Below are 19,222 nucleotides of genomic sequence, written 5' to 3' on the forward strand. Positions count from 1 at the left end.
GAAAACAATGCGTCCCGGAGGAAAGAAAATAGGCGTGTTCCCTTCTTTTTCCGGCAATGGTTGAAAGGAATCTTGGAAAAGTGCGATTTACTGATTACACTGCTGGGAACGTTTATCGCGTGACTCGAGTGGTAACACTGAAATCACCAAATCTGTAGGAACCACAGTGTACAGGTGTTCTGTCTTTGGAATAGGAATTTGGACTTTGAACAAATTAATTGATTTTTGTCCAGGTAGAACTTCAGAAAATTAGCAATAATTACATGTATATAGGTAGCTGTTATATATTTGTTTATATAGCTCTATATATTTGTTTATAATAGTGTTATTGATTAATTGTTATTTAATATATCAAAACAGCCATTGTAATAAATTTTTGTTTCTCTCGATTACAGTAAGCGAGGGATGTACAAAGATGATATATAAAGGACAATTAATTGAATAACGTTATTATGAACAAACATTTACAACAATAATCCCTTCGACACTGTATACGATACATAATTGATCTTTATTACACGCTTCATTAATTCTAATCGTTATATTTAGATATGCGGTGTAGATTGATAGTTTTGGTGTTAAATACGTTGCATATTTTATTGTTGAATATATCGTATCATTCTTTGGTTATTTAGCGCTATGGAAACATGAATAATAATTCAGTGACAAACGAGAACTGCAACAAGCTATCCATAAAATATGGTCCTGAGAAATTTTGTTTAAAAATTAACATCTTCCATGTCTAAAAGGTGTACGTTCGAGCTGGCGAATGAAGTAGAAAATACTGTTATTACGTTCACTGATTGTAATCCTATTTTATCGCGTGCATCTTTACACACTGTAGAGAAATATAATCACAAGCGTGTAATCTATTCAATAATTTATCAAATAAATACAAGCATTTCGAAATTGCTGCTCGACATCGAACACGATACTTGAAAAATAATAGTATTCATAGTACAGCCTATGATAGGTACCATTTTATGTAGCATCTTTTTCCTTGGTATTTTATTATACACTGCCCTGGTATTCTATTATATTTTTGAATGGACGTAAAATTAATAGAACCGAGGCGAACGCGATTATTACGAAGAATGGAAAATCTATAAAAGAAGAACAAAACTATTGGGTCCATCTATTGGATAGTGCCATTCAATTTCAAGCAAAAATTAAATTCGCCACAAAAGACGTATTATCATCGTATTGCTCGTCTCGTCATCCCATTGTCATCGTTTTCAGACAACTTTTCTGTATCCATGGTTTCTAGAAAATCGTTCCTTGTGGTCCATTCATCTTCCACATTTTCCCAATTCTCCAGCAACATCCAGCTAAATACAAAATTCCCTTGGAAGTTCGTCGCGTAATAGCAGCGATTTGTATTGGGTTGGCAACTAAGTGATTGCGCACTTTGTCCTTACCACCTAATGACAAAAGCCGCAATCACTTAGTTGCCAACCTAATATTTCACCCATCTTATGTTTTGCCGCCGATTTGCAGGCTAATAATAATAATAATAATGCAAAGATAGTAGTTTTCATAGAATATTTCATCCGCGTGCAATGGCCGTAATTTTCGAAACGCTCATAGGATGGCACGACTGTTCTGGGTCATCGATCTTCGCGACACTAACCACATTCTACGCGCACGAGGATTACGTTTAACGTTTTACTTTTTTGTATTCTTCATCATTGTCTGCCTGTGTATGACCAAGACGCGTACGATGAAGTTTCTCCACGACGATATCGCTGTCGTAGCTTCTTCGGCGTGAACGCGCGGTACACTTGCGAGTGAGGGGGTTAAGCTGGAAACACAGGAAAATGGAAAGGTTTAGTTTGGTTTCAACATGGCAAATATTGAAGCACCGAACATGTACAATCGTCGGGCACATGCAATTGCAAGGCAAATTTTTTAGATATTTCTAAAATCAATAGCAATCCATGCACCGTGTATCGGAGGCCAACACGGTTTAAAACTTACTCCGTAGCATTGCAATTTTGGTAAAACGTATGTTTGAAAAAATCGAACGAAACATCAAAAGATATAGAAAATATAGAATGAAATTCATGAAGACTTTTCAAAGTAATTTTCTACTCGTATTTGCTTCATTACGTGTCTTTCCAATTTATTTATTGCTGAGAATTGTGCATCTTAATCATCGAAATAAATATATAGGAACATTTAGATTACACTTAGAATTGATATCAAAATAGTTTCACATTTATTTCATTTGTGATGTACAAGATATTCGTCGATACACATTTGCACGCGTCTCAGCACTCTCTTTGTCTCGCCATCTTCCTTATCGACGGAACAGTTGCATTCTTCTGTTTTACGAGACGCTGTTCACGCACATACTCCAACACACTCGTACTCATATACGCGTGTCACTACTACGCAACTAATTTAGCGTAGCACACAAAATTACACATATCTCGATATTTATACATCATCGATACTTGTATTGTACAATTTGTAGCAAATTACACACGCGAGGAAGAATTTCTTTCAGATATCGGTTCGATAAAAATTCTGTCGATAGTAGTCGATCTGTGACTTTCAATTTAATACGAAGAATCTAACATTTCCTATAGAAATGACGTTTTTACAAGGACTAATACATCCGGAGTAATATGACTGGAAATATTTTCGCTCGCTAGAACCCAAATACATTTTTTCTCAGATTTTCACTGACTTACCGTAAAAACGTCGATACGTTCTGTACGTGAGAACGCAGTCGTAAAACATTTGCGCGATAAAACTGTACAATGGCGTGTTGACAAGCGAACCTAGTCAATTTTAATCCCGTCCTTGTAAACTTGTAAAGCATGGTCGGTGGGTCGTGGCAGAAAATTTCATCACCACGTAAATTCTTTTCAACCCCATCATTCCCTCAGTTTTTATAAGCAATATTCCGTTTACTTAACGCAGAAGGATACAGCCGATTAGAATTTTTTACCTCGCTCTTCTTCTCCTATTACACGCTGTAATGCGCACGGAAGCTTTGTTGCTGAAAATTCCATTGATGAAAGACGAACAATCGTCTTTATGTTACGTACCTGCGTGCAGAGTTTGCGGCTAAACCGATGATAAAAAATCGAAAGAGATTTTTCCAAGCGATCCGATGTTTCATTTATTTGCAGATTCCGCGCACTCGCGAAGAGTACCCTGGCCGTTAAATGGCCACGAGCCGGAATCGGTTTGTTCAATATTTAAGATAGAAATTGGAAGGCTTAACGAACGACTTGCGAAAAATTGATTATCGAGCGTTGTGACGTGTGCACGTGCGGTGACTAAAGCACGGCCATTCCGCGGTGCTGCTTAGCTGGCGCATTTATATTTCAGCAGTGAAATGGCGAAACTGAGCGCGGGATACGGCCGCCCCGGAATTTTACAGGCTCGTTAAACTGCATATTTCATCATTGTCCATTCGTCCATCGAGCGTGCCTGATTTTTTCAAAAATCGCCGATATCCATCGACAGAGACGTTAGCGAGTCCTGGAATTATCGGGCGAAAGTTACGAATTTTTGGCAACTGATTCGATCGGTGCGAATCGTTCGTTGCTGTCGGCTCGAGGTTTTTCGAGAGCAGCCGAGGAACAAACGAATGGCGGATTCTCGACGCACAGTTGCACGAGAAAGTTTCACGATTCGCGGTACTGTTGGCGATAAACTGTGTCAGACGTATTTAACTTTTCGCCCACTCCAATTGTACGTCGTCCAGGATTCAAGTGCTTCCGAGTACTTGCAAAATGACGAGAACTTGTTAAAGCGATTCGTTGGCAGAGTTTTCTCCTTTCAGTTTGCCATTGGCGAACAAAGCGATCGAAGAAGATTCTTCGTTTTTCGTTTCCTCCCTGTCGACTCTCGTAGTTTTGTCTAATTAGGTATCGATCAGCGTCTACGTACTGTGCGTTACGCAGAGTATACGCGATTTTCCCTGCACGAGGGAAATCGATACGCTACGTTGACAAATTTTCTTTCTTTCACGTTTCATCGGTGCGCAACTCTCGCGGATTATGAAAATGTCGACTGGCGATTGCAGTTTTGCAACGAACGATTATCGTTAACGAAGGATAAACTGTTCTTGTCGAGTTAACAAACAAATGGTAACAGCAACAAATGGTTTTTGAACGAAGCTTGTGAAATTTCGAGAAAATGCATCATTCAAAGAACGGAAAGCTATTGGTAAAAATAAGTTCACTCACTATATCTACCATTACGACAAACTAAGAATGAAGAAGGCAGAATAAAAGAACGAGAAGGCAAAATAAGCTCATTCCTTGACGACTATCGATCAGCTAGAACTTGCTTCGACAAAAGTAAAACCTGATTATTTTAACACTTTCACTGCCACGCTGAAATCACGTGTTTCGCTCAGGACGCCACGGGAGTATTTTTATTATTAAAAAAATATTATGGTAAAATAACAATAAATCGATGATGTAAAACAACATTCTTCCCCAATGGACCATTTGTCCCAGAAAATATTCATATGAAAGTAGCAATATTCTAATAAATACGTTTTAATATTTATTTTAAATAATTTACAAAAGTTGAAATAATATATGTTTTCAACATTTACTGGAACTTAATCTGTAGTTCTACAATCGTTGGATATCAAAAATCGCTAGGAATCGGACCAAAAAGGTGACCACCTATTGTCCAGATTGTATTGACGAGCTACATTTATATTTAAAGAGTTTTAACACAGTGCACAGTTAGATGCAACATTTGTTCTCAATTTTTTTTTATTGATGTTCTAATAAAAATGTTTAATTGCTCAATGGGGCACTTTTTCGTTCAAAGTATCTTCTATTTATCGGTTATATTCAAAATATCTAATTGTCAATTTTCATACAATTTTTACAATTGTAAGAAGTTGAAGCGCTCCGGTAACAGGAGAAACCGTGATCAACGTGGCAGTCAAAGTGTTAAAATAACCTTCTGTTTAAGGTCTTTAGAAGGGACTCACATCTTTATACTGAATTAATAATAATAATAATAATTGGACAAGTTGCCCTCTGTTTCGCAACCTATAAATTTCCACCCTTAGATGTAAATTAGTATCGTCGAACCAATAGTCCAAATTATTCCGACTAACCAACATCGCCATACATTTGTTGCTGACAAATAATTTTATCGCCGAATGAAATCGTCATTCGTCGTATAAGTATTCACCAACAAGTTTCGTCTTCGTTGTTCGAAATGAAATTTGTCCGACTCTATTTGCCATTGAGATCTCCCTCAACAAGCGTTGAAAACGCACAACCTGGAGAAAACAAAGAGAAAGATGAAGAAGAAACGAAAGAAAAATGCGAAAGAAACGGAGCAACGCGGGTTATACATCGTACGTTGGGCCGAAAAGTATCAGCAACCCGGCGAGCAACGGTGCTCGAGGTTGAACGACGTTGGAAAAATAAACGAAGACGAGGAAACGTGACACGAAGATGGTTCTCCCGGTGAAAAGGCGGCACCCATTAAGCGTGCGGCTCTTCAGCTTGAAAATCTCGACGCAGTTATTTCGAGTACGCCACCGGTTTTAGCGGTTCACGAAAGCCCTCGGTCTCTCGTCGTGCCGGGGAGTGAAAAGGGGCGAAACGGAGCGGCGAGAGTTAAACAGGCCGGGCTCGCCTCGCGCAATCGCGAATAATCTCATCCGCGTTGCACGCTAACTCGGTCTTTTGCTCTGTTTCAAGACGATCCACAGATTCGAAAGAGAATTACGAATTCTCCGCTAACCCGGCTACCGCCCTCGTTGTCGCGCACAGGAAAATGGAAGCTAAACGAGACGACGGAACCTTTGATAAATGTTTGACGAGAGTTTGTAAATTGTGAAAGTTTCAGGAACTGAACGAACACGCCTGACAGCTCTGCAAACACTGATATCGGTCGTGTAATCTCTCTATTCTTCCGCCTCGGCTACGTTTTCCTTTTGCCTCTTTTGTTACATAGCCATCGTGAGTCCCCACGGTTGTCCATGTCATTCGAGAGATTATGAAAGGGTCGCAAGTGGAGATCGATGGAATTAGCAGGCTCGCGGTGATTTGTGGTAGAAGGAAAACCAATGTTTCCGCACATCGAACTTCGCCACCTTTGGTATATCGATAATTGTTCGATTGCTATCGATTTTATCGTACAACGTCGTACGACAGTTCGCGTGATCTCGAAATTCTCACTTTCTCAGAGTCGACGCTTTTGGCAACTCGTTACAAAGAGTTTCGCACCTCAGTTTTGCTACAGTTTTCAGCTGAAAGCTTTAGAAGGTACAATTCTTGGGATAGGACGTTAGGTGTATCACAGTATATGTGTACTTTATGCAGTTACATGTGTGTTCATCGTGCAAAGACTATAAGGAGATGAAGTTGAGACTTAGCTATGAAGAGATTGGCTCACAACGTGGAGGAATCTGAAGAATTGCAACGTTTAAAAAAATACTAAGCAAAAATGGGTTGATAGCTTACTCTCAATTCTGGGAATGACACATTACACGTTTCAGAGCGATTTTTCATGCAAAGACTATAAGGAGATCAACTTGAGACTTAGCTACGAAGAGACTGGCTCACAACGTAGAGGAATCTGAAGAATTGGAACGTCTAAGAAAATACTAAGCAAAGATGTAATGTGTTATTCTGAGAATGGCACATTACACGCTTCAGAGCAATTCTTCATACAAAGGTAACTTGAGATTTAGCTATGAAGGGACTGACTCACAACGTAGAGGAATCTAAAGAATTGCAACGTTTAAAAAAATACCAAGCAAAGATGGATGGGTTGATACTTTGTTAAAACGTTATAACAAAAAATAGTTAAAAAGCACGTAAGATTACCATATGGGTTATTCTACGCGGAAATAACTGTGCGATCAGTTGATGGAAAAAGTTGGAGAATCAACCGATTGGTTGAGACGGTGCATTCGGTGGAGTAATAAATTTAATGCTTGCTACTGGCAGTGTACTGTTGCGTAATTTAGTATATATTTATTATATCGACAGCAAACACACGCCGTAAAGCATCGAGTCACCTGGTCCGTGACCACACTTATCCATATTTCATGAATCCTGTGTTTAATCTTTAAATGACAATATTCTCTATATATTTTCGTTTGCCATGTCGTAAAACACGGAATCACTCGCTCCACAGTAACAGTCATCCATATTCCATGAGCCCGACGTCATTCTGACATACGTGTCCTCCGCCAAACTATCTATTTCCGCCAAATACACCGTCACCTTTACTTCTGACCTTTAGGACCTTTAAAACATCCAACGTTTCTCCCGGTAAAAGATTGTGCGTTCAAAATTCATTTGGTATCGAACAAGCAGACGTATAAAACTAACCAATCCACCACTGACTATCAATCGACGTATAAAACTTGCAGCGAAGAAATCAGAATGAAGTGTACGTCAAGAAATGTCTCGTAAAATAATTCGTGGCAGGTGTTGAAATTTCTATTGAAACGATAAATTCGTCGTCGTTTTAACCAGCCTTTGGCGATTCTAACATTAAATCGTAAATTGTCTGAAACGACTGTACGAAATATCGATTTCGTGTGACGCATCCATCGCGATAGTTACTATAGTAGTTCACTAACAACAGCGATTTCACCGATTTACTACACGCTACTTTACTAATGATATTGAAATTCGTGAAATTTTTTCCAATTACGTTGCACAGGTGCGAAGCTACTTGGCGAGAGATGTGGTCGATTGGCAAGAAGCTTTCTAAACGAAATTGGTCGTCGTTGGACGATAATAATACATTTTTAATTAATTCTAATGCAAGTGAAAATGGAGATTTTTTTATCATCAACGAATTCAGAGGAAAAGTGAATATGGATCTTTCCAAGGACGTATACTTTGAGACCTTTGATACTGAGAAGCTCTACTTGCTGTTAACCTTTTACCTTAACTAACTGACTCTGTATTGAGTAATTAAGGGCGGTAGGTTTTGAACCTGGAAACACATCACGGGTTCAAGGAAGTTTGTTAGAAATAGTACTTTATCAATTTAAAAGCCAGTTTCTATGTAATTATGCTAAATTACTGTTTACTTTAAATTTCATCCTCACATAATTCTCATAGGACAAGACTATCATTTTAACTCTTTACCAGAAATAAATAGGAATAATAATTGTAGCGAATATGAAGACGTTTTAGTAAACGAGGAAGAGAACGACAGAGAAATATGTAAAATAGCTGCGTTATATTTTATTATAAATTATTTATTCTACCATATACGATAGCTTGTCTCTTCAGCTACGCTCAAATTCATAATTAACAGAAATTCGTTACTGTGGTCATTTATTTTCGATGTAACGTGGAGAATATTTTTCAAATATCCTTTCACTGCTTTCTCTTCGACTAAGAAGCGATTTCTTACGTTACCGTTTACTCGCACGTTTCTTTTTTATTATTATTATTTAATTTGTACTTTAGAATTTGTTCAGCTGGACATTTCTAACTTAATTGCAAAACAACATGTGGATGGCTAGCCTCACCGGGATACCATCTTCGAGTCTGTCTATTTTAAGCAGTCAAAGTTTTCCTTTTTTTTATTACTATTATCTAATTTGTACTTTACAATTTGTCCAGCTGGACATTTGGTAAATTTTTCTAACTTAATTGTTAAATAACATGTAAATGGCTACCCCCACCGAGATACCATCTTCGGTGCTTACTCGTACGCGTGTACCAAAAATCGTCTTTAATGAATCGTTGGAATCTCGATAACAGTTTTACGAACGCCCACATGAAGCAACAAAAAACCGGAAAATTGTACGAGCGTTATAGAGCAGAAGCGTGTGTCTGAGGTTGGAAACAAGCGTTTTCGTCGATGTGACAATAGACTGGCACGTTTCTAAATTAGATAGCTAGGAAGCTGGAGCTCTAGCTGTGCATATTAAATTATGCTGTCGCTAATAACACGGTCCGTTGTAGCTTCTAATCTGCAAGAAATATTGTCGTTGAGCGTGTAACGTTGGCTGCGATGACATACCGAAACGCGATTATATTTACGCGAGTAGTTCATTTCGCAGCTTGTCGGCCGTAACTTTATTCAAAGTGTGTTATCAGACACGTCGTCACGTAAAGTACATACGTCAAATCCGTGGCCACGATCCCTTGCACGATGGATATGACGAAAGTTTGGTGTTTAACGGATGACGTTTCACGAAACTGTTAAGTTGCACACGTACACGACGAACGTCTTCTTAGTTCATCCTCTTGCCGGTTTTGTAACTTGAATACAGCCAGAGGCTACGCTACCGTGCCATAAATCAGCAACCATACTCTCCACGTTTTCAATCTTAGTTACCTCGAATGTCTCAAATCTTTGGACCTTCCACGAACGTTTCCTCAATCTGTCAACTTCGCTTTCACGAAAATACGCAATTAATGTCACATTCTAGAAAAATAAGAAAAGAACAAATTGTCTATGTTCCCTCGAGTTTTTCTATCACAAGAGGCGAATCTAAATAACAGCAAGTTCCAAGATGAATTTCAAATATTCCACTGCCTTTTCATCTACGAAGTTGACCAATCTTTCACAGGTACAATTGGCAGAATTAAAAACACAGTCCTCCTGTAAATCAAAAGTGTTGACTTGCGACACAGCAAAGGCCAATGATCGGATTATCCAACGTACCAACCAAAATGAAGTTGCCTACGTTCCATAAGAAGTCTCGTTCCTAATGCATCCGACTAATTTGCAATAGCAAGACGCGACCATGTCCCATGTTCAATGGATGGTTGGACCCAAAGTGCGCTGATTCGTAGTGCTGCAAGCTGGAATTGTGGAACCGCGGAAGAGTGAAAGCGCTGCCGCTAGAAATTAACAAGAAAAAAGAAAAGGAAGATGCTGGCGTGTGGCTCTCGTACTTCAGCAGCTTCGATTACCGTTGCGAGAGGAGAGAAAAATGCGATAGCTGGGCAGATTGGAGCGCGTTGACAAACGAGGTACACGAAGAATTTCCATCGATCAACGAATCGAGGTAGGAAAATGCCGCGACTTGCAGCTTTGTCCCGTGCACCGAGATAGCTATGGAGAATTTATGGGCTTAATGTTAGGCACACTTATCGTCACGTAGCAGAAACGAGGTACCCGTAAATTCTCGCTACCGCCCCCTCTACCCATCTGCAAGCCCAACACACGATGGCCGCTCGCATACGGGATATGACGAAAGTTTGTAGACTGCGAACCGATTTCGGGACTTGTCACGGAGTTTACAATATATATTCTCGCCTGTTCGCCGAGTTTCCATCCAATTTCAGTGTACCAGTGGCAGGTCGTTTCTAACGGGCCACCGTCGACGCCATTCTCCTTCGCCGTAACAAAATTCCGCTGACAGTCACGATCCAGCAAGCTCGTACTCTCGCGATGAAATCGAGTACCGCGATTACTGAAATTACCCCGCGGGTACCGTCAGTCAACGATAACACTGTCCCCTGTTGTATTGCGCTGGCAACTAAGTGATTGCGGATTTTGCCATTAGGTGGTACTGACAAATCCGTAACCACTTAGTTGCCAACCCATAGAACATAATTTGCTGTTGGAAACAGATATTGTTGCTATCTGTTACATAAAGTAGCGGACAGAAGTTTAAGGTTTCAAGTTGTCTGATTTTTACTGTGCTTCGATTAGCATCAATTTCTGTGGTCTTCTGCACAAAGCGCAACGTGTCTTCCTCCTTTGTATTGGCCTGGCAACTAAGTGGTTGCGGATTTTATCATTAGATGGTATCGACAAATCCGCAATCACTTAGTTGCCAACGCAATAATTGGAAGGTTGGCGGCGTGCCGCGAAGAAATGGACGAACAAATATCGCGGAATTCGCATTGTGCGATGTTGGTGGAGCAGAGTGGCAAATTCGCGCGTTAAATCCGATCTCTCGCGCGGCTTTAAGCAGATATCGTTTGTTCAGCACTCGGATAAAATTGTATCGCGGTTGTGATAAATATCGCATATTTTTGCGAATTCCTGACGATCAATTTTTCGAATGTTTATTTGCGAATTATTCACCCGCTTGAAAAATGTTTGCGAAGTTAATTGAGACGGAGATTATGGATTTTAGCGGCTCTAGCGATTATGCAAATTCGCCTGCATCGTAATTCAATTTTAATATTTCACGTTTTCTGTGTGCCAAGTGCTTTACAAGAATTTTAAGCGATAAGTCGAGCTTGGTCGTTTCAGCGTAAGGAATTTCCAGAAAAGTTTGTCTAATCCGACTGTTTAATATCGCGCGTCTTTTATGTAGCAACGTCCTGTTGGATAAAAAATCCTGCCAAACCAGCAGTCTCAAATGATTCTTTTCACAATCCTTTCGGCTAGTAAACACATGTTGTACCTTGTCTTTCTTATCTCTAAATCCAAGTTCATAAGTTTCAAGCAAAAACTTGCTGTTTCGTTCAACCGTTTGGGTAGAGAAGAAGCAAAAACGGTACTTTAAAAATGTCCGGATTTAACTGCACGCAAAAACGACAAGTTACAGATTTGCTATTTTTGCTATTGCTAGAAACGCAATATTTTCCAGAAGAACGAAGAAGAAATAAAATTACTACCAGATCTGTACCTACAAACTAAATATATTTTAATTTCGATCATTTTTTAAAATTTGGTACTTTTAGCGTGGAAATTCTAACATGTAAGAAAACAAGTTGAATTCTTTCGCCTCATTTATTTGACAAATATTGTACCTGTTATCAGACACATTTCACGTTATTGAATATCACTGATTGGAACAATATCGATGATACAAACAAGATATCTATCACTCGAGTGTAATTGCTACAATCTACATTGAGAATTTAGGTTCAATTGCCGACATCCACGCGAGTTGCCATCTTAATGAATCCCTGTCTCATTATGCTGAGATTCTCATTACATATAGTTAATTCACGTTACGCTGCAATTCACGTTATGCAAACGCGTTGTCACCGCTTTTAACGCGTCCACGCGTTCTTAATTTACACAAATTCCTTCCAGTTATCGCTACTTTCAACGCTCCTCGGTACACGGTATACGTTGTTTCTTCAGGTGAAGAATATATTTTAGCGAAATACTGGGCTATTTTTCACATTTCCCTAACATTTTTTTCCCCTAGTATTTTTAATTTTTAATCTTCAATTCTAATATCTGATTGTATCTAATTCTAGTATCTAGTATCCAGCAGCTAGTATCTAGTATCTAGTATCTAGCAGCTAGTATCCAGCAGCTAGTATCTAGTACCTAGCAGCTAGTATCTAGTATCTAGCAGCTAGTATCTAGTATCTAGCAGCTAGTATCTAGTATCTAGCACCTAGTATCTAGTAGCTAGTATCTAGCAGCTAGTATCTAGTACTTAGTGGCTAGTAGCTAGTGTCTAATTCTAGTATGTAGTATCTAATTCTATGAATATCTCAATGATTCAATGTTCGCGATAACTGAAATAATATTCGATTCTTCCTGCCATTTTTAATATCATCATGGTATTATGATCACAGAAAATATTAACGCGTCTATGCATAATAAACCACGTAATAACGTGCATAACAAACGCATTTAAAATCGTATCGACGTTTCAGTGATAATTGACAGTCGTTAAAATTTCAAAGCTCTGGTCATTAGCGTTTACGTACACTATACCTCCCCTACTTCTACATGTACACGTGCAAACTATCAAACAGTCAAACACATAATCGACAAATTATTTCTTCACGGAAATTTCAATTCCTCCTTCGACAAAAAACGAAAAGAAAAGAAAACAAAAAAGTTTAGGCAGAGTGTCGCCCGACGTAACACGTTTATGGTACAAATTCTTTACCACGAGTCAGGCTCGTGGTTTTCGCTTATGGCACAAATCCCTCACCACGAGTCGTGGTTATATTATAGACCAAGGGGTTAAGATGCAAAAATTCTCAGCAAAAATAAAGCAAGACCACAGGTATAATTCAATTTCAACTTGAGAAACCTGCGATATCTGTATTCACTTCGACGTTCGATAGCCGCTGCGTACGTAGCTTTATTTCACAGTTATTTGCTCGGCGATCCGCGGGGAAACATTAGCCATTGGCGCAGTATCGGCTTCCGGGTTTTCGTATTCGGGACACGGGGCGAGACAGTAGTATGCGACGTAAGAAAAGAGGGGCGAGGCAAAGGGGTGGCAGATGCCCCGTATGCGGATGCCCGGATTCTACTCACGTCAGGATAATCAATAGCGACTGTTCCATGGTAATGTATATTCGCGTGCAGCCAGAGGAGCGTTCTAACGCGTGTTGCGTCCTCCTCCGTACAATCGTCTCCTCCTGCTCCTCCTACACCTGCCAGTCGTGACAGATACAAATAACGTGGACGAAGGCGCGTTTCCTGTTTATTCGCGATGCCGCGCTGGGGACCGCGATGAAAATTCACCAAACCATGTTTTACGTCCCGACAAATCGTGCTGTGTGCTTTCTGCAATTCGCCCGAGGATACTTGCTTTTTAAATTGAAAACCGTGTACAGAGAAATATCGCGCCACGTCGGTATACGCGGAACGCGCTCTGTTTTCTCAAATCAAATTTCCGACGCAGTTCCTTCCAAACGTCCTATGGCCAGCCGGATTTCATTTCACCTGTCGATGATTAACACATTTTCCAGTGATGGTGCTATCATGTACATGATAATCGCACGCATAACGCGGCATAGTTAAATTAGTTTGAGGAATGACGCCGCGTTCCGCGAAACCACGTTATTGGAAACGAAGAATCGATGGAAAAACGCTGGTTAGGTCGCAACAGCTAGCAAATGTACGTGTACTGTTTCCTCGTAACAGAGGCAAATATCATCACGTGCAAATATTGAAACAATTATTGAAACGAACAATCGATAATTAGCACATTAACGTTGTTTACGTTAGCTGTAAAGAAACGTCATCGACTTTTTATCTGTGAAGCTCGCTGCAAAAGTTTCCACTTGTATACAGCGGAACAATTTTCCATTGATTAACGAGGATCAACAAAGGAGGAAATAAAAATTGATTACAAAATTTCGATACTCGACAATTCCACGCGCTAACCAACGACGATACACCAGATCTGCTCGACTGAGAAATGTCGAATCTTATTGCTCGCTCTTGAAGATTCTTGTTACGTTCCTCCTTTCTTACGGTTTTCCCCAATTTTTCCACATTTCCTGGCCGTGGTAGAGCGAATTCGTCGGATCAACGAAGATAAGACATTGTTCGAGACTCGAAAACTCGTTCCTTAGTGGCTTCGTCGTTTACAAATGACTCGGCTATTTCTTCGTTATTTGTTTATTTACGTAAAAGCTGAAATCATGGTGTATTTGAGAAAAGATTGAAATTTTAGACGCGAGAATGCGATTATTAACGAGCGCGTGCAAGCTATGCGGAGAATTATGGTTACTCGATTACACATCAAGATATTCCAGCAGTGCAGAAAGTGCAGCTTTCGCAAAGTATGCGCCGCATAGTTATATAAGTATGCTTGTTGCTGCATCCAGCGTATCTATCTGGATGCTCCAACGTATCAAAGTATTTGCTGCGCCACCGAATAAAATTGGTAACGCCACGCGTTATTGTAGACAGTGTCGAAAGTACAATTGTTGAGAAGAGTTTCAAAATCAAACTAGGCGACGTGAAACACTCGATTGCTTTCTTCGCTCAACAGATTATGTCGTGCACGTTCAAGTGTATTTATATCAGTTTCTTACATTGCACATTTTATCAAAATATCGGCCTGTTTCGACTACTCGCGGAGAGACGCGAGAGAGACGGGGAGTCGTAAATTCGCCTTACGATTAGATAATCGACACCACGAAATGATCTATTTCTATTTCGATTAGGATAATGGAGGTAGTTCAATTAAATATGACGCTGACATAACAAGTTATAAATCACAGTTTATTCCAACAACTCTGTAAAGAAGATAGTTACACTGGTGCGCGTGTATAAGTTAAGTAAGTGACTGATCTAAGGGTGGAAACCCGGTCAAAGGATGTCGACTGTTTGAAAGACGGAAAATCAGCCAAGTTCGGTGATGATGCTGTGGCGGAGGAAAGCCGAGGATGGGTGTGTCCAGCGCACGGGACCATCGGATTTGTCGATGACAATTTTGGCTAGGAGAGCGAGGGAAATAGGCTTCGTTGTTAATTGCTTATTTGCTATGGTGGTGGGTGAGGAAGGATGCTAACCGCCCTCGAGATAAAGTTGCTAGTGGGAGGCCTCGTGCGTGAGAAAAGGCAACTTTCCCGTGTCAACCCGCGGTGGGCGATAACCTTTAGAAAACAATTCGGCGAAAGCCACACACTTTTCAAAAAGACGCAAACACATTCAAATGGCTGCTGAAGCGAGCAAAACTCTCATAGAAAGAAGACTAAAAAGAAAACACCTCACTGACCTGAGTAATGAAATAAAATAGTCAAACTCGAAGATGGTATCCCGTATCATTATCACCTAATGACAGAATCATTTAGCAATCATTTAGTTGTCAATCCAATAGTTGGCCAGGGAGTAGGTCAGCAGACAGAAAGCTAAATAAAGACCATTAGTATAGAATTCTATAGAATCGTAAAATACAAAATGTATAAAATTTGGTCTGTTGAGATTTTCTTCAATTCAATTCTCAATTTGAATCCCGGGTTTTAATCTCAAATTCTTGAAATTATATCGTATATCGTCATCGCTAACGAGAGCACGCGATCAAAACATCAGCTTCCTATGGCAACTACTTAGTTGCCAACCCAATAGTAGGTCAGAAGGTAGGTCAGCAGACAGCAAGCTAAATAAGAAACCATTAATGTTGAAAATATAAACATAGAATTCTATAGAATCGTAAAATGCAGAATAAAATCTGGTCTGTTGACAGTGGAACGTAAAAGAATGGAAGACACGCGAAAGGTACGATACAAACACATGGCGATAGTAAAAGAGAATTGCTTGTCATATTGAAGAAAATTTGTCCCATTAAAGAAGAATAATACCATACGCTGGAAACCACTGGGGCAAAGTCAATTGCAAGTGGAGACGATTACAGCTGATGCGAGCGCTGCAACGGCTATTACAAACCGGAAACTGAAATTTGATTTTGTGGCCGCGTATCGTTTCTCGCCGCACGGCTCTGGCCCGCGTCCTGAATTCGCAATAGTCTTGAAACACAGTTACACCGTCAGCTGATACAAGTGGCCCTACGTGATCCGCTAACAGAGTGCCCTGGCAAAAGTATAATTGAATTAATAAACTAGCACGAAATCTGGCGGCGAACTTATTTAGCCCGGAACAACCGCAACTACGACTGTTGCAACAGACCTCGAAAGAATAAAATATCCTATCTGTGCTTTGATACGGTTGCTCGTTGCTGGAAACTTACGATTTCCTCTGTTACGCGATAAAATTCAATTGTCTTATTTGTGGCCAAGTGTCGTCGTCTCTGTTGCTTTTTATAATTTCGCGAAATATTTATGCTTCGTATCTCGTCGATTATTTTAGCGGTTTGCTTGGCTCGTGACGAGTCTCGTAACGCGCGTGGAGCTTTCGCACAAAAGCACAGTCGGCAGAAGCTTCGTCGATATTAAATTTCTATGGTTCGAACAGAGGGAATCGTTAGTTTGTTTTAATATCTACAGGGTGGCAAGATACATCGCCATTTCATTTGCTCTGCCACCAGATACAATACGCGAATTTGCATTCTTACGAAGATAATTGAAGGAAGGGAATTTGAATAAAAATTTATTTCGTACAAATATCGTAGCGCTCCGCTTTAACCAGTTAGCTGTTCTTCACGAGTACACTCGTCGCGAAGAAATGGCAATTTTTCGCGTTACCACGAGCCTCCGAGTGACACAATGAAAAAATAAAATTCATTTCGTTACAATTTCATTCTATACTATAACACACGTACTCTGTGTCTGACGAGTATACTCGTCATCGCTTACTTTTTCACCCACGTCTCGGGTACACAGCTTTCACTTTGCAACAGCCGACTGGTCAAACGTTCATTACGTACATTTTTGCACATCCTATGCGCTCTGCAAATTTCCCAAAATTCATAAACATTCGCCTAATAGTCTAATAGTAAATATAAAATATAACAATAAAACTAATAAAAATAAATAATCGTAATAGAAGAATTTCTCTGCTACTGACTGACATTTGGATAACATTTCAGCTATCAGAATATTCGAATAACAAACCGTACTATTGTAGGATTCTTACTACAATTAGTTTATTTACAATAAATGGATTAAACAGAAAACGATGGTTGTTCAACGCGAACTAATTATAGCAGTTAATTATAATTAAGACAACTAGATAGTTCATTTGCAACTCTCGTCATCCAACGCTCTCTCGACAACGCAATTCCCACTCTCTCACTTCTCAACTCACAATTTTTCTTTTTTCATTTGGAAGAATTTTACAATCAATTCTCATTGAGAATTATAAGTAAATTACTCTACCATATCGTGAATAATAAATAATTATCGTATGTTTGATTCTAGCTGAATCTAATGTACTGTCATTTTAGCCGATCTGATCCGATCGTGTCAAGTAATTGAGTAATTGATGGGTTTTGGTGGTTGTTAACTCTCATGTTATATCTGTCACTGAATTTGCATATTTCTTCTTTAACTGTGGGTATCTCAAGGTCGCGATGATACGATCCATTGGTAACATACAACTCACAGCAACTCAACTGCAACAGACAGCACAGAGCTGACTGTTAATTCGTTTTCGTTCCTCAGCAATCCCACGTCTTTTGTCTTACCCCCACCAAGCACATGTTCCGCTTGTTTATAACTCGCCCGACATCCCCAGGTCCTTCGAAGAATTTCAAAGAAAAAAGGATAAAGGAAGAATCGAGCTGCAGACAGCTGCCAATGGAAGATCGCACAGCAGAAGCGTTGCCCAACAAACGCATCTCTCTGGCCGTTTTTCACGAGTGTCCTGAAGCGCGAACTGCTATGGCCAACGATTCCGGCGCGCGTGTTCAGCTCGTGAAACGCGTGGTTGCCGCGCTCCTACAATTTCCACGGTAAAACGCGGATCGTGGAAGCGGCGCGGAGACAGCCACCTTGCAGTATGCGTAAACCAGCTTTAATTAGTCGAAACGAGCTTTAATTAGTCCTGACGCAGACATAGCCAGCGTTACGCTGTTTACAGCTACCGACGCTTCTCTTCGTCTTCGTCTTCGTCTTCTTTTTCTCATTTTCGCTTGCGCCTTCCTCTGTTTCCTGTCTTTGTCTTCGCCAACGCTAGCACCAGGGGATCATCCTTCAGGCAAACTGGCTTCCCACGATGCAACACGGCCTACATATTCACGACTTGCTCCTGGAGAGCCTGCCAAAGACCAGAAAGCGAGCTTTCGCGACCGCACGTATCAGGTTATCGGGTCAACCACGTTGGTCTGGTCCATCACGTTGCGTCGAAATCGTCCATTACGTGGATCGTCTGGTTGTTGGCCCATGGCCATTTCGACGATGACGAAGAATCGAGATGGAAGAGCCTTGGACAGAAAGCAAACGCTGCTCTCTCGGACGTGGCGTCGCAACGATTCGAAACACGGCAGCTCGCAGCGTCCCAGGGCTGATGGATTTCGTGCTGAGACCAGATCATTCGCTGGCTGAAGCTTTTTTTAATCCAACGAAGATTAAGTGTTGCTAGATTTTGTCGCCGAGATGAATTTCAATTTTGCAAGATCTTCTGATCGTCGTAGCGAACGTGTACGTCCACGTTCGAGAGTTTCAGGATGGTTGGCGTGTCAATTTTTAAATTGAAAAGAACCCACTGGATGATAAAGATGTCACAGAGTGCTCGACAGAAAAGACGTAAGAGAAAGCTAGAAAAACGTAGCGATTTTATTAAAGCCAATTGTTTAATATATTGTGCAATTTTAAGTACAACGAAATATAATCTACGACGAATAACAGAGTTTTGTTAAAAATGGGAAATGTTATGAGACTTGTGAGCGGAAGCGAAAGTAGGGCAAGTCCGTGCACCAAATCCAACTAATTTATTTTGTAATTGTTCCTGGAAATAAAAATGTGACAACCATTCGATATTTATAGCGTTTCCTGGTACAGGAAATGTATTTTTAAATTCTGCGTTATAAAAAACAAAAGTGGAATTAAAAATTTTCATGGTACAATTAATTACATTCATTATACGTACGTTATATGCGAGTAACTGTAGGAAACTTGTTTCTGCCAACTGCGTCTTTGAATTTTATTTAATTTTATCAAATTTATCAGTTTCA

General features: G+C 40.0%; 1 protein-coding gene and 1 long non-coding RNA gene across 12 annotated transcripts in view; one reads left to right on the forward strand and one right to left on the reverse strand.

Annotated features, from left to right (window-relative positions):
- Positions 1–19,222, forward strand: part of LOC126874906 (neurexin-1) — a 598,322-nt gene that overhangs the window by 199,246 nt on the left and 379,854 nt on the right. The window lies entirely within an intron of this gene.
- Positions 1–19,222, reverse strand: part of LOC126874931 (uncharacterized) — a 152,941-nt gene that overhangs the window by 114,578 nt on the left and 19,141 nt on the right. The gene's annotated exons all lie outside the window — the stretch shown is intronic.

Source organism: Bombus huntii, chromosome 17 (genome assembly GCF_024542735.1).
Source record: "Bombus huntii isolate Logan2020A chromosome 17, iyBomHunt1.1, whole genome shotgun sequence".
Lineage (NCBI taxonomy): Eukaryota > Metazoa > Arthropoda > Insecta > Hymenoptera > Apidae > Bombus > Bombus huntii.